Source organism: Hydra vulgaris, chromosome 09 (assembly GCF_038396675.1).
Source record: "Hydra vulgaris chromosome 09, alternate assembly HydraT2T_AEP".
In the NCBI taxonomy this organism is placed as follows: Eukaryota; Metazoa; Cnidaria; class Hydrozoa; order Anthoathecata; family Hydridae; genus Hydra; species Hydra vulgaris.
The window spans coordinates 7,100,001-7,117,623 of record NC_088928.1 but is presented as its reverse complement, the minus strand read 5'-3'; the positions used below and the strand labels follow the sequence as shown (position 1 = coordinate 7,117,623).

Below are 17,623 nucleotides of genomic sequence, written 5' to 3'. Positions count from 1 at the left end.
TAAGAAGTGAAAGCCAGGAATGCTAAAGTATATATATTATATATGTATATACATTCATAAATTAGTAGAAAATCACTTAACAAATTTATTTTTTCATTTAACACTATGTTTTATAAAAAAAGACTCATCAGAAATGAATGATCAAATTAATAAAACTTCAATTTATACCAAAAATTAAATTCGCAAATGTCTTAACTACTGTAAATTTTCACTCATTTGTGGAATTTGCTGACACTATTATAAAGTTAAAAAAGATATAAAAATTTTTAAAAAAATTGGCTTTCGAATCAAAATAAACATAAATTTAAAAATTGTGAACTTTCTTGGCGTCACATTTAACCTCTCTGAAAATTCATATAAGCCTTTCAAAAAACCATACGATGAATCATTGTATATTAATATTAACTCAAATCATCCACCCCAAATTCTAAAACAAATCCCGCTTTCAATTAATAACATGCTAAACCAAAATTCCTCTAATGAAAATGTATTCAATTCCTCTAAACGAATATTTGAAGATGCCCTTAAAAAAAGTGGCTTTAAAAATTTTGAACTATAATTTAACTCTGAAAAAAAGAATACAAAAAAGCGAAATAGAACTAGAAATGTAATTTGGTTCAATCCCCCATATAGCAAAAATCTTTCCACCATCATTGGAAAAGTATTTTTAAAATTGGTCGGTAAGCATTTCCCGCCCTCTAATAAATTACATAAAATTTTTAATCGAAATATAATTAAAGTTAGCTACAGTTGCACAAAAAATATGGAAATAATTATAAAAGGTCACAATAATGCTTTGTTAAACAAAAAAGAAATCCTAAATGAAAAAAGTACAGAAAATTGTAATTGTAAACAAAACAACAATTGTCCAATGACTGGAAGTTGTTTATCAAAAAATGTGGTATATAAATGTATTGTTTCCTCTAAGAATGTACCTGATAAACAATATGTTGGCATAACAGAGGGTGAATGGAAAAAACGTTTTGTCAATCAAAAGTAATCTTTTAAAAACAAAAAGTATTCAAAAGACACCATGCTCTCAAAATACATATGGGAATTAAAAGGTAAAAGTATTGATGATTTTATACTGAATTGGTCCATCCTTAAAACAGCGCCTGCATATAACAATATTTCCAAAAAATGCATACTATGTATACAAGAAAAATTTGAAATAATTACACATGCAAACCAAGAATGCTTATTAAAAAAAATCGGAATTGATTTCTAAATGTAGGCACGAAAATAAGTTTCTCCTAAAAAACTATAAAAATAAATGAGCTCAAATAATAGTTACATTAAATCCCCCTTTTAAAAAATACCTATTTAATAAAAAAGCATAAGTAATCATTTCTAAAGAATTCTTTTTATAACAGTGTCAGCAAATTCCACAAATGTGTGAAAATTTACAGTAGTTAAGACATTTGCGACTTCCTGTAATTTAATTTTTGGTTCAAAATTGAAGTTTTATTAATTTGACCATTCATTTCTGATGAGTCTTTATTGATGAAACACAGTGTTAAATGAAAAAAAGTTTTGTTAAGTGATTTTCTACTAATTTATAATTGCTGTTTTTTTAAGAAAATTAAGCACTCTATTTTGTAGAATACATTTTAATGTTGTTTATATATATATTATGTATAATTAGTAGTTATTAAATTCAGGGGCGCTTGTAGAACCCGTTTCAAGGCATTAATTTTTGATCAAAAATCTCCCGATTGCCAGTTTGAGCGTGTTTTCAAACTCACAGTCATAGTAAGTGGAAACCATGTAAAAATGAAATTTTAATATACCAATCAATATCGAAGGTTGTCTGCGTGTGGTTTCTATCGGTACAGACATTTTGCACTAAACTTGTATTGATTTAAAAGAATACATAATAATATAACAAGTGTATGGATCATAGTAGGTCTGCATGGCTCATCCTTCCATTTTTCAGTTATATCTTGAGATTATACTCTCAAAATGATAAAATAATATCAAATTGATATTTACCAAAAAATTATTTTAAAAAATGGACATTCCTATTATTAAAAACAAAAAACCTTTATGTAAATTAATTTTTTAAACTTAAGATTTAGTAAAAACCAGCATTAAACAATTCTAAAAATGATTTTTTTAAATTTTGAAATATAAGTAATCTAATTAGTAAATATAATTCTATTAAAAATTGCCAAAGTTATCCCGATTTATAAAGACGGAGAAAAATCAAACATCAATAATTATCGCCTTATTTCTATCCTTCCTACGTTTTCAAAAATATTAGAAAAAATCATCTTCGAAAAGACATACAACTACCTAATTTCAAATAATTTACTATATAAAAATCAATTTGGATTTCAAAAAAATAGTTCAACTGAACAAGCTATCATTCAGTTTACACGTGAAGTATCAAATTCTTTTGCTAAATTGCAATATACACTTGGTGTTTTTATCAATTTATCAAAGGCTTTTGATAAATTGTCACATAAAAAACTTGAGTTCTACGGAATAACAGGTAAATTGATCAAATGGTATAAAAGCTACTTGTCAAATAGAAAGCAATTCGTCTACCACGGAGAAGAATTGTTTCCTATTGATCTTCAAAATAAAACATTAATGGAAATAAATGTGATGTTTCACAGAGTTCTATCTTTGGTCCACTTCTCTTTTTAGCATACATCAACGATCTAAATAACGCCTCGAACCTTATGAGCATCGTGTTTGCAGACGATATCAATTTATTTTTATCAAACAAAGACATTAACAAACTTTTTTTAAATATGAATAAAGAACTTATACAAATTTCTACTTGGTTTAAATGCAATAAACTAACCTTAAATATTGACAAAACAAAGTGGTTTCTTTCCACTTCTCAACAAAAAAACGATATTTGTCTAATGAATTACCTAAATTTTATATTGATAAAATAGAAATTAAAAAAGATTTCGTCTTAAAATTCCTTGATTATTTTATCTATTTATCTTGGCGAAAAAAGACATGGAAAACTCATATTGATTATATACCAAAAAAAGTTGCAAAAAGTATTGAAATCCTCTATAAGCCCAGAAATTATTCAAATAAAAATAATTTAAAACAACTATACTTCTCATTTATTCATAGCTATATAAACTATGCAAATATTGCCTGGGGAATCACAGGTAGAAGTAAGTTGCAACGTCTTTACCGCCGTCAGAAACATGCAATGCGAATAGTATATTTTTTAAATCGTTTTTCAAACACAAAACCTTTATTCAAAGATTTATATTTATTAAACGTTTATGAACTTAACTCGTATAATACTTTATGTTTTACGTTTTGTTGTATGAACAACCCATTATTAAATTTTTTAAAGATCTATTTACATTTAAAGTAAAGAATAAATATAGTTTGCGAAATAATAGCTATTTAAAAGAACCCTTTTGTCAAACAAAGTTTAATCAATTTTCTATAGATTACTGAGCACCTTATCTCTGGAATAAAATTGTCCGGCCTACTTTAGATTCATCGATCTCTTTTTCTGTTTTTAAAAACAAGTTAAAGAATATTATTTTTTTAACAGATAATATATTGAAATATTTTTGATATATTATTTTACCCATTTATTTTTTCAAATGTTTTGGATTGTTATTTTGTTACAAACTACCTGTATTACTTTATATTATATTTATATTGTAATTTTTATATGACTCTGGCGACAAGATCGAATATGATCTTCTTCCAGATTCCAAGTTTATATGTTTATATTACACGACGTGTAAATAATGTAAACTGAAAAAAAATAAATTAAAAATATAAAAAAAATTCTTCTTAGAACATGCTGCTATAAAATATATTTTATATTGGCTTATAGTTGGAGACTGTTGCGGTTGTTGTCAAGTATAGCCTTGCAATACCTAAATTACAAAAAAAAAAAAGTTACTTCTTCTTACCAATTTATTATACATAGGGGCTATTCTAGGAAAATAAATTGGGCGACGGTAACCTCCGTGCCGGCGTCTACCGTTAGAAAATTTGCGTTATGTGCATTTTTTTCGCAAAAAAAAAATATCTGCCGGGGAAAAAAAAAGGCTTAATTTCTGAGTGTGGACGGCACCCAAAAACGGTCGGCGCAGTCGAAAACGGTCTAGAATAGCCCCTTTATATATATATATATATATATATATATATATATATATATATATATATATATATATATATATATACATATATATATATATATATATATATATATATATATATATATATATATATATATATATATATATATATATATATATATATATATATATATATATATATATATAAATTAGTAAAAACACTAATCTAATTTTTGATTTCTTCTACCCTGTGTTTCACCATCAGTAGGTTCATAAGGAAGAGTGTCTAAACATAAAAAAAGTTTTCAAATTATCGAAAAATTATTATTTCACAGGAAGTTGGGAATTGTTATAATTAATTATGTAATAACTGCAGTATTTTGCAACCAGGAAGTTGCTTTATTAGATAATTAAAAAATCATGAAAAGAATTCTTTAGAATTAGGATAAATTTGGACTAGTCATTTGTTTTTATAATTTTTTAAAAGGAACTTATTTTCATGTTTGCATTTAGAAATTAATTCTGATTTTTTATTCAGTAAATTTTCTTGATCTAAATGAGTAACAATTTCAAATTTTTCTTGTGAACATAGAATACATTTTTTGGAAATGTTATTATAGGCAGGCGCAGTTTTTAGGATAGACCAGTTTAACTTAAAATTAATATTTTTTTTTTCAGCTGATATATATATTTAGACAGCATAGTTTCTTTTGAGTATTTTTTATGTTTAAAAGATTGTTTGTGATTGGCATAACGTTTTTTCCATTTGCCCTCGGTTAAGCCAATATAATGTTTATCAGGGTTGTTTGCGAGGAAACAATGCATTTGTAAATAATATTTTTTGATAACCATTTGCCATTCATAGGGGAGCAGAAATTTTACTGCAGAAATTTTAGATAAAACAATAGAATTTGGAAAAACTCACACCGAAATTCCAGACGAAACTATTCGTCTAATTAAACATTGCAGAAAAATTTTACTCTATTTTAATAACGTAACGTGGAAGAAAAAAACCACGCACGAATGCTTTGATGTAACAATGGGAAGTTACGACGGAGCAGAAATTTGCGAATTTGTAGGCTTATATATTTTAAATTCCCTAGCTAAAATAGTTCATTTTAATCAATTAGGCTTGTACCGCGATGATGGCCTAATAATAATGCAAAAAAAAATCAGGGCCTCAACTTGACAAAGTCAGAAAAAACATTTAGAATTTTTCGAAAACATTGGCTTCCAAATTAAAATAAACATTAATTTAAAAATTGTGAGTTTTCTTGATGTCACATTTAACCTCTCGGAAAATTCTTATAGGCCTTATAAAAAACCTAATGATGAATTATCGTATATTAATATAAATTCGAATCATCCCCCTCAAATCTTAAAATAAATTCCCATTTCGATTAATAATAGACTTAATCAAAACTCCTCTAATGAAAATATTTTTAACTCGTCCAAACGCGTGTATGAAGATGCTCTTATAAAAAGCGGATTTAAAAATTTCGAGCTTAAATTTGAAACAAAAATTGCAAAAGTGCGAAATAGAAATAGAAACATAATTTGGTTCAACCCTCCGTACAGCAAAAATGTTTCAACAAACATTGGAAAAGCGTTTTTAAAATTAGCTGACAAAAATTTCCCTCCCTCTAAATTGCACAAAGTTTTTAACAGAAACACTATTAAAGTAAGCTATAGCTGTACAAAAAATATTGAAAGAATTATAATTTATAAGGCCATAATTTTGCATTGATTAATAAAAATGAATTTCCCAAAGAAAAAATACTGAAAATTGTAACTGCAAGCAAAAACTTGACTGCCCTATGAATGGCAAATGGTTATCAAAAAATATTATTTACAAATGCATTGTTTCCTCGCAAAACAACCCTGATAAACATTATATTGGCTTAACCGAGGGCAAATGGAAAAAACGTTATGCCAATCACAAACAATCTTTTAAACATAAAAAATACTCAAAAGAGACTATGCTGTCTAAATATATATGTCAGCTAAAAAAAAAAAATATAAAAAAAATATAAAAAGATAAGTGTTTTTACTAATTTATTATTGCTCTGTTCTTTTAGAACATTGAGCACTCTGTAGAATACACTAACATAGTTTATATATATATATATATATATATATATATATATATATATATATATATATATATATATATATATATATATATATATATAAAATAATTAAAAACGATATCTCAGATCATTTTTCCAATATTCTTCGTATTAAACGTATTTTAATGAAGTAAATTTAACATCATTTAAGGAACAACTAACTTTACTACATTGGGAACATATTAATATTCTAGATGATGTAAACTTAGTCTGCAATACTTTTTTTTAAACATTCTTTGAAATATTCGAATCAAATTTCCCACAAATAAAGATTAATCTTAAGCCAAAAAACGTGGACCACCATGGATCACCTAGGAACTAAGAAAATCTTCGAAAATTAAACAAAAACTATATATTAAGTATTTAAAAATCAAAAAAGTAAAACTGTTCATAAAAACTATATATTAAATATTTAAAATATTTAAACGATATATAAAATATTTAAAATCAAAAACTATATATTAAATATTTAAAATCAAAAAAGTAAAACTGTTCATAAAAACTACGCTAAAACCTTTGAGCGACAAAGAAAAAATCTTAAATATAAATACGATACTAATTTTCTAGAAAAATATAAACCAAATTCTAAACGCACTTGGGAAATTCCTTCAAGAAATTACAGGCAGTAACAAAACAAAAATGTCTTTGCCCAAAGCGATTAAAATAATCAAAGAGTTCTTAATTAATCAAGAAAGGATGGCTGCTAAACAAAATAAATATTTTATATCTGTTGGCCAAAACCTAGCCAAAAAAAATTCAACCAATTAATAATTTTAGAAAATATCTTTCTTTCTTCCTAACATCACATCTTAACTCCTTTGATCTTACTTTTGATGAACTTGAATGTGCTTTTAAAAAGCTCAAACCTAACAAAGCCGTTGGCCATGATGATATAAATGGAAACATTGTTATTCATATGATGTCTTAAAAAAATATTCTTTTTAAGATATTTTTATAATCCATCAGACAAGGAATTTTTCCTAATCAATTAAAAATAGCAAAGGTTATGCCAATATTTTAAGGAGGAGATTTAACTAATACTAACAATTACCGTCCTATATCCATTCTTTCCGTTTTCTTAAAGTTTTAGAAAGAATTTTTTATAATAGAATATATAATCACCTATTAAATAATAATCTCATATATAACAATCAATATGGTTTTGAAAAAAAAAATTCAACGGAACTTGCAGTTATCCAGTTTTCAAGAAGTATAACTAAATCATTGGAAAATTCCCAATATACTTTAGGAGTTTTCATAAATTTAGCAAAAGCATTTGGACCACAGATCATGAAATTCTCATAAAAAAGTTGCAATGTTATGGAATAACTGATCGTGTTCTAAAATGGATTACAAACTATCTCAGTAATCGCAAGCAATATGTCTACGTTGATTTAAATTGGCATAGAAATTTGCTTGAAATAACATGCGGAGTACCACATGGATTAATTTTAGGAACCCTTACTATTTCTTATTTACATCAATGATCTCTATAAAGCCTCAAATTTAATGACCATTATGTTCGCAGATGACACTAATCTGTTTTTATCTCACTACAACATAAATTATCTATTTGAAAACATGAACAACGAACTAATTAAAATCTCTGATTGGTTCAAGACAAATAAATTATCTCTCTATATCGATAAAACCAAGTGGATTTTCTTCCACCCTCATTTTAAAAAACACTTACTGCCAAACGACATGCCTTTTATTTGACAATACTCTAATAAAAAAAAGTAAGCTTTACCAAACTTTTAGGCGTTTATATTGATGAAAATCTCTCATGGAAAAACCACATAAAAAATTTGGACAATAAAATATCTTTATTTTAAAAGAAATATTTACTTTAAAAGAAAAGAATATGTGTATGTGCGTGTATGCGTATGTACATCTATGTGTATATGTTTGTGTGTATATGTATGTATGTATGTATGTATGTATGTATGTATGTATGTATGTATGTATGTATGTATGTATGTATGTATGTATGTATGTATGTATGTATGTATGTATGTATGTATGTATGTATGTATGTATGTATGTATGTATGTATGTATGTATGTATGTATGTATGTATGTATGTATGTATGTATGTATGTATGTATGTATGTATGTATGTATGTATGTATGTATGTATGTATGTATGTATGTATGTATGTATGTATGTATGTATGTATGTATGTATGTATGTATGTATGTATGTATGTATGTATGTATATACTTATTCATAAAAAGTTTTATAGAAAATAACTTTTAAAGTTATGAAGCAAATAAGTTTAAATTGAAAATTTTCAAAAATATGAAACGTTAGGGCTTCAAAAATAATCTTTTTACATAAAACTAGGTAAAATTCCTACATTATAGTAAAGATTGACTATTAAACTATTAAAAAAAATAAAAAAAAATTTTAGAAGTGAAATTGAAATTTGAACAAAAAACATTTATGGTACGATTTTGTAGTACTATTTTCCACTGTGCAGCGGTTATTTTTGAAAATTTTTTTCCCACTTGCTAAGTTTTACAAGGTTTTAAAATTCATTTAGTTACGGACGTAGCGAAAACATATTTACTAAATTTGTTTTAAAAATAACAGAAAAGTAGTACCATGCAACTTACCACGCATAACTCTTGGTACTACTTTTTGCTAAAAGGTTTTAAAAGAAGATTACATAAAGTCATTTTCTTTTGAAAAAATTGATGTTTGTACACTCCGAATATAACTTTGTAAACACAAATCTAATTGGTTTGTATAAAAAAAAAACTCATACGGAAATTAAATATATGGAATGAGCTAAACATGAAGGTCTAGCTGAGGGTTGGGTTGCACTTGAGAAAAAACTCAAATATAAATATTTTGTTTATAGTACACTATATATACAAGTGCTATATGCATGAAACAAACAAAAAACTATATATATATAAATTAAAAATTGTATGACATATATATAAGCTTAATACAAACATGAGATAAAATAACTGTATATAAAACTAAAGTTTTAAAATATGAACATACACACTATACATACAGTTTCTATTACGTGTAAAAGTGGAATATTTGTATGTGATAACAACAAATAAAAAAAAATAAACTTAATTATATTGAAATAATGCGAGAGATTTTTTGCCTGATAAAAATGCCATGACATAAAGCAGAGTTTTTTTTGTAACTATTTCTTGATTATTCTTATTCATTTTTCATAATGACTCCTTTTGTCTTAAATTTTTTTGAACAAATTTATCAACAGTCATAAAGTCAGTTGTAGAATTATTTAACTATTTAAATTTTGCATATTACTATTGGTCAATCGGTCTTTTTCATATTAGATGTTTAATGCATATAACTCATTTTTTACTTCTTTTAGGGTCGTTCAATTTATCTGTCTGTGATGCTAAAAAAAGAAACTATTTGTAACTAATTCCAAGATACAAAAAAAAAAAAAAGTTAAATTAAGATTAGATATAAACTAACTTTTAAAAATGCTCACTCCTGTGCTTTAATAAATTAACAATGAAAATTAATAAAAGTAGTTTTATGCACATTTGAAAAAAGTTGTAAAAAAAAAAAAAAATTATAGTAAACTATAATCATCAATACACAAATAGAAAAAAAATATTAGTGTGTGTATATATGCTTATTGCTAATGAAAAAATATATGAGAGATTAGCAGTTGGATAAGAAAATTTGTTAACAACTTTTTAGTAATTTTTAATAAACTTTGTTAATTGTGTATTTTGTTAATTTAGTAAGGGAATTACTAATCTTTTATTGCGTTTAGAAAAGACTTTAAGACTTTGACACAAAATATCTAAATGTAATTGTCGCAGAATTATTCAGTTCTAAAATGATTGATTAAAGGTACGTATGGTGTTATTTTGATTTATGGTTTGCCAACTCGGAGTAATTTTTTTTTGTGCTACATTTTTAAAAATAAAATACGCTAAGTAAACAAAACTGTAAGTGCACTGTACCAAGTGTTTCAATCTGTTTAGGCTGCCATTTCTACAATCTCACTGTATTAGCATCTTTTTGTTCCACGAATAAATAAAATTCATTGAAGAATGACACAATGATGATGACTAAGCTTTAGTCAAAGGCATATAATAAGATTAAGACTACAGTATTACTTATACTAATAGTATAAGCAATACTATAAGTAAATGTCAAAAGCATATAAGGTAAGACGGGCAAAATGAGACAGCGGTGCAAAATGAGACAGATTGTATTTATAATGATCCTAACCTCATAATTTATTGTTTTAATGATTTTTAAAAGTTTAGTAGTGTTCTAAAATCATTTATTGTTACAAAAAATATTTTGAGTCAAGTTGAAATAAAGAAGATGAAAAGTAGGACAACCATTTCATCTCTTGGCTATGTGACAATTATGAATTTCGATGCGTTGTTGTTATTATTTTTCTTAGTAGTTTTTGATCTCATGCCGTGGAAAAAAATTTAAAGTTTGTGCTTTACTATCACCTGTAGACATTGCTCTATCATTTCCATACATTGATATTTCATTTCTATACACTTATTGCCAGAAAATTACTAAATTTTGATGCCAACATGTTGCGGGGCAAAACGAGACGTTTTTGGTTTGTTTGTTTTGCCGATATCAACCATGTTTATTTAATGTGGTACATGAAAACAACAAACATAACAAATGATATTTTTAAATGTTAACATTTACACTAATATTTGAAATATTAGATTGATATTGTTGTTTAAATACAGTAGATTTGATGCAGGACCCAATAGGCTCACAACTAATGATATTTTAAGAGAACCAATAGATACATTAGCAAAGTTTGATGAGAAAAAAAAATTCACAAGTAAAGCAGGTTTTGGTGGGTAGTTTTTTGTTTTTTTTTAACTTATTAAAAAGTAAATTTAATAGTTTAAAATGTTACCGTTAAAAAAACAGCTATAAACTAAAAACAAAGTTTTTTTGATTTGAAATTTGATGAAGAATTTTTATTGTCTTTCCCCAATTTCCAAAATTGTACTATAATTATTATTGTCTTTTCCCAATTTCCAAAGTTATATTATAATTATTATTGTCTTTTCCCAATTTCCAAAGTTATACTATAATTATTATTGTCTTTTCCTAACTTCCAAAATTATATTATAGTTATTGTTGTCTTTCCCCAACTTCCAAAATTATATTATAATTATTATTATCTTTCCCCAATTTCCAAAATTATATTATAGTTATTATTGTCTTTCCTCAAACTTAACACAAGATAGAGATTACTTTGCACCAGATAAAAAATGTGTTGGACAACATGATGACACATCATTTGCAAAGCTGTTTCAGTAAAGATGGGATAAAATGAAATAGGAAGTTTTTGGCCACAACGTTATACAAATGTTTAAAAGTATGTTAGTTTACACACTAAAACTACCTTGCGAAGTTTTTATTCAATTTTGTTATGAAGAATAAAAAAGTTTTAATAACATTTAAACATAAATGAAAAATAGTTCTAAGTTTTGCTTGTTTTATCAGAAACGTTCGTATCAGAAAAAGATGGTTTTTACGTAGGCAATATCGAGATATTTGTTGGCGACTTGTTAAAACGCGTAAAGCCAAAATAAATACCTAAACTGTATTTAAATAAATAAATTTTTAACTTTAAAAAAGTAATACTTCCTAGCTTTTGGTGACGTGTCGGAATATGATGGCCATAAGTTTTGTTTCGACGTCCGTCAGACGTCGTAATTCGTCCTTAAAATCTCGACAAAGTACGTCCGCTTTGGACGGGGGATTATTCCCGGGGGAATTTTTCCTTCTACCATTATTAGAACTGCTATTTATAACTTGGCTATGTTGATTCCTTAAGTAATAAAAGTTTGTAGTTAGATACTTTTAGGTCTTGAAAATGCTCGTTTCGTACACTTATTTTTTCTTTTAACAAATTTAATTCCTTTTTTATTTCAATATCATTGATCTAAATTGATTTCGAAGATTGTATTATTCTTTCATTGATGAAGATAGAAACTTAACAATAAAGTGAACAGTTTCAATATTCTTGCAAATAAATATTGTCTTTAAAATTTCTTTGTGTAGCCGATTCTCAAATAAAGTTATCGAGAAGATAAAAATGTCTTATAAACATTTTGTTATTTTGAATTGTTTACAAAGATTTGTTAAAATTAGATTTTCTTAGTCTAACGTTAGGTACTTCAGTCACGTGACAAATTCCGTAGATAGTTTTTTATATATAAAGTATACTTTTTTAGAATAGATTTAGAAAAATTTTTTTATTTTTCATGCCATAGTAAAAGCATTGACGAAAAGTAAAATGATTATACTTTCATAAAACATCTGCTAGATTTTTTAATAAATGTTTATCTGACTGTAGGAACAATTTTAATAATGTTTTGGTAATTATCTTAGCTTAAAATTATTTTATTTGCGTTCTAGCACCCTTTAAAGTAATATATAACCATTTCTCGTTGTTTCTGTGTATTTTTTTTTTTGGTTTTGTGATGAATTGGTTGGTCTAAAATACCTTTAAAAAAACCAAGTTCTGACTGATTTTCAGTTCTTCAGCCGATATTTTAAATTTAAGTTGAAAACCTGGGAAATCCCATCCACTTCTTCCTTTCCGTCCGTCTTAATATTATTTCAATATTTCGGCAAATATAATAATGACTTATTATTATATTATTAAATATATTGATATCAATATTTATATAAAATTAGCTTCAGTATAATGAATAATAAAGAGTTATATGATTGGTATCTATACTTGAATGATAAATGTTTGAAAACGGTGTGCTCGAATTTTCAAATTTGTTTTCAGTAACCGAAAATAATTTGAGTTTGTACAACAAAATAAAATTGTTATAGATAAATTTAAATCGTTAAAAAAAAAAACATTAAAAAAGAGATGTATATATAAGCTAATGTCCTTTATACCGCCTATTTCAGAAAATAACGTTTAAGTATGTATATTAATTGAGAACAATAAAACAAAAGGTAAAAAAAGAAAATTGAAACATCAAACCTCAAAAATTGTTTTGAAAGATAAAAACTTGCTTTATCCGATTGTCAAAATATGTTCAAATCTGCTAAAGTTCATAATAGTAATATGAAAAAAACACTTACATCTAACGACTCAAGAATGGCATATAAATTATTACATGCAAGTAATTAAAGATTCGACGATTAAAAAAGAAACAAAACAAGGAAATAAAAGAATTGAAAGATTAGTATAATAAAGTCATTACAAACCTTAATAAAACAGTTAAAAGTTCCACTCCTTCGTGAGGAAAAAAGAATTGCATGCAAAAAATTGAAGTATAGCATGGTAATAAATAAACATGAAAAGTTTTCTTCAAATAGTTTAAATAAAACTAAAAAAGATATTGACTATCCTAACATTGAAGAAATATTATTATACAAAGAAAATAAAGATTTGAACACTTTAAATTGTTTTCTCCTTGATCGCAAAGTAATTACATTTCAAAATGGAAGGTATTCTAATGATATAAGAGAGGTTATTATGAAATTAGTTTCTTTGAATGTCAGCATGAATAAAGTTAATGAGGTTATCACAATTGTTTTGAAAAAACTAGCAAAGTTAGAAAAAGAAAAGCTTCCCTCAATTGGTACAAAATCTCGGTTTATGACTGAAGCATTAGCACTTGCTCAGCTTCAAGTTGGGGAAGAAATGGTACATACTGTAGAAAGTAATTCAGGCAATTATCTTCACAATGACGTTGCCACTAAACACCATAGACATTTTCAAAATTTCCAAGTTACTACCACAAATAGAAGTAGTTTATCTTTCGGATTACTTAAAATGGCTGGAAATGATGCATTAATGTCCTAATAACAAACAAAGCGTCAGAAAGGTTGGATAAAAAGACTTTGGATGAGCATGACTTGTTGCTTAAAAAAGTTTCAAGTAACTTTAATAAAATGAAAGATAAATACAAACAACGTCGTTTAGAATTAAAGTTTGAAATGAGTGGAAGATTGTCTGAAAAACATAAAGCTAAAAAAGCAGTTGAAAATAAAGCTTTCTTTAAAAAAGCTAAATTGGTAAATGAGTTGTCAAAATTAAGAACAAAGGTGTGGTTTACTTCAAAAGAAGCAGATGATGAATATCTATTGTTAGGTGACACCTTAAAAACCAAAAAAATTTTAGGAGCACAGTTGGATTTTTATAGGTATGTTATGGAAGCAAAATGTGAACCTAAATATTTTTACAAAACTAAAATGCTTGGTGGTAAGAGAATAGACTTTAAAAACTATGAGCTATTCAGTAATTTGCAATCAATTATTAGAACAAGGAGTTTTCCAGAGCCCATTGAGAGAAAGATTTCTCTTAAAGAAAAAAAGGAATGAGATATTTTGATTTTGCAACAAAAAGAAAAGTTATGCGGAAAATTGAAGAATGCAAGACTGTCTCAGTTAGCCAATCAACAAAAAATAAACGTCTTGCCTAATGTTTTTAATTATCTTAATTATCTTGTTGGGAAATTTATTCAACATAAAATTATGAAAGTCAACACTAAAAAATATATTTGGTGTACAGATATAGTTCTTAGAATAAACAAGTTAACCCCTAGTTTAAAAAAAAACTTTGTTTGATGTCAGTCTATGAGACTGAAGAAAATCTTTAAAGACTTTTCCATCGTTTTTTGACCTTGGAAATGGAAAGGTATTGCAAAAGCTTGTTTTGCAATTTAATTGTAAAAAAAAAAAAAATTGTTAATTATATATTATTAATTATATATAATATAATTTTCAATTATATATATGTGTTAATTATATATAATTGAAAATTTGTCATCCTAGTGTTTTAATTGTTCACAGTTTGATGTTCTAATTTTTATTAAATAATTATATTAATATTAAAATTATTAATAATTGTATTAATGTGCATGATTATTTTTGTTGTTTTAAAGTTTAGTCAGTTGTGAATTAAACGTTATTTTATTTGTTTATTTCTGTTTAAAAGTTCATGCATGAAAAATTACGCTAATGACAAAAAAAAAAAATCCCAAATAAAAACTGAATTTAAACTTACGGATTTTTTTGTCTAAAAAAATGTCAAATCATGAAATATAAAAATGCAAATTTCTTAACAACCAGAAGTGCTACAAAATTGATTGAACCCATTTTGAAACAAAATTAACATTTTAAATGCAATAAAATTCAAAGTAACTTTTCAGGTTAATAATATAAAAGTTTATAAAATGGACTGAAGTGCCTACTAACGTTAATCTCCCTAAATTGTTCACTCATAAAATTACCCAAATTAAAAAAAAAAATTTCGCGAAGACTTCTTATTATGCTTTGTTTCATTAAGTTTAAATGATTAGTTATAATATCTTTCGGGTGCAAACATATTTCTTTTAAACTCTCTAAAAAATTACAGTCGAGTGTGTTTACGTCTGAGTTCAGATATGAAAATATCTCACTGCGTGGCGCTATGTCGTATTTGAGTGTTATTCAATAGTTAGTTCCCCTTTAACATCATAAACAATAATCTTCATTATAATAAATAAATTATTTATTAAACAAATTAAATATTCATAAAACAAAAGCTTGTGAAATTTTTGCTATAATTATTTTTTTTTCTCTTATTAAGAAAATAAAACTGGAGTTATTAATGAGTGTTTTTTCCGTTGAAATATTTCAGTAATTTGTAGATAAGTTTGTTATAGAATCGTGGCGGTTAACATTAATTAACCGTCGGTTAACATATGAGTGAGGAAAGGGTGGGGAGCAAATATCTTTATAATATTTTTATACTATGTTTCATACTTTATTTGAAAAAAGATTACGGAGCAGGCCCGTTGCTGTAATCTACATTGTTAAAAAGATTTTTTTTGTTCATTTTGTTGCTTTTTTTAAAATTTATTGTAAATAAAAATTTTTCTAATTTTATATACTTGTGTTTTGCTTTTTTTATTAATATTTTAGTAATAGCTGCTGCCTATTTAAAATCACGATTTTTTTATTACAACTACTTTCTATTAATCTCATCTGTTAAATAAACAGGAATATTTATAAATGGGAAGGTCGGAAATATTTCTAAAATCTAGTGAACAGGTTTTTTTAATTTCTAAAAATTTCTAATAACATGAAAATAGTTACGATCAGGGATTTTTATAATCCTAACGATTGTCTTCACGTTATCAATTTAGTTAAGTCTGCTCACAAAGGCGTAGAAGCAATTTTCTTTCTTCAAGTAAGACTATTACAAAAGTATTATATATTTCTTGAAAATTAATAAACGGGGTTAAGGGATCAAAAAAAGATACCCATCACCCCTAAAAAATTATTAGGCGTTCAACCCCGGTTAACAAATTAGAAAGTTACATTAAAAGTTTTAAGTAATAATCTTAGTAATAAGTATTATTCGTTAACTCAATACCAAGATGAAGTGTTATTTTCTGCCATTTACTTAAACCTGTTGGAATGGATTGACTATATATAAAATAAGTATATATATAATAGGCGTGGAACATTGACCTACCATTACCCGCTTTACGGGTCTGGTAATTACAGCTATTATTTATTAAAAAGGGACAAAGTGTACTTACATCAACTGACTCAAAGAGGGAAGTTTGCATACATCAAATAACCTAAATAAGAATAGATTAAGTATTTCCATTCAAAGACTAAATTTGGGGTTGGCGCAGTGGAGTATACAAACATTGACAGAAGGTTAAGGTTCCAAAAGACTCTTACAAAATTAAAAGAAAATGCATTCTAAATTTAATTAAATAGGACGTTAAAAAATCAACATAATTTAAATTATTTAAGCGAATAAATAGTTCTAGTAATCAACAAAATTGAATGTAAACTTGAACTTCTTGGACAACAATTCTGTTGTTCAATTTAATTCACAATTCAATTGTGCGGCCGTGGCGCAGTGGTTAGAGCGCTTGCTATAGAAACAGGAGATCCAGGTTTAAAATGAGCTCTGGACATATTTTCGCGTCACGGTAAGGAAGGAGGCGTGAACTTCCTGGTTAAATGCACTTCCGCGGTGCTCTATGACAAGAACATAAATAAGGTCTTCTTAGAGCACCTAAAATTAAAAAAAAAAAAAAAATTCTGAGAATTTCTTGTAATTAATCAAAAAAATGATCTGTGCGCATGCGTCGCAATACTGTCGCAGCAAAAAATAAAAAATACGGATTAGAAATCATATTTTAAAAATTAAAAGTAAAATCGAAATGAGTATATTTTTCACCAAGCAAATATATTCTACATCAGAATTTTATTTTCACTCCTTTATATTTCAAGAGTTTCCTTAGAAAAATTTTGAATTATAAAAGATGGACAAGAACATATTCAACGACAGTCTAAAAAGATTCCAAAGGAATTTCCCTTTCATAAATTTATCTTTTTTTCCAAGTTAATCAAATTTTTATTTTGCTTTACGCCTCACT

The 17,623-nt window shown here is 26.1% G+C and overlaps 1 long non-coding RNA gene across 1 annotated transcript; it reads right to left on the bottom strand.

Moving 5' to 3' along the window:
- Nucleotides 1-9,054: 9,054 nt before the first annotated feature.
- On the bottom strand, nucleotides 9,055-15,689 carry LOC136084993 (uncharacterized). The gene is made up of 2 exons (XR_010640980.1): nucleotides 15,247-15,689; nucleotides 9,055-9,597 (listed from the first exon to the last, which is right to left on the bottom strand). It is a non-coding gene; the product is annotated as an uncharacterized LOC136084993 (long non-coding RNA).
- Nucleotides 15,690-17,623: the final 1,934 nt, after the last annotated feature.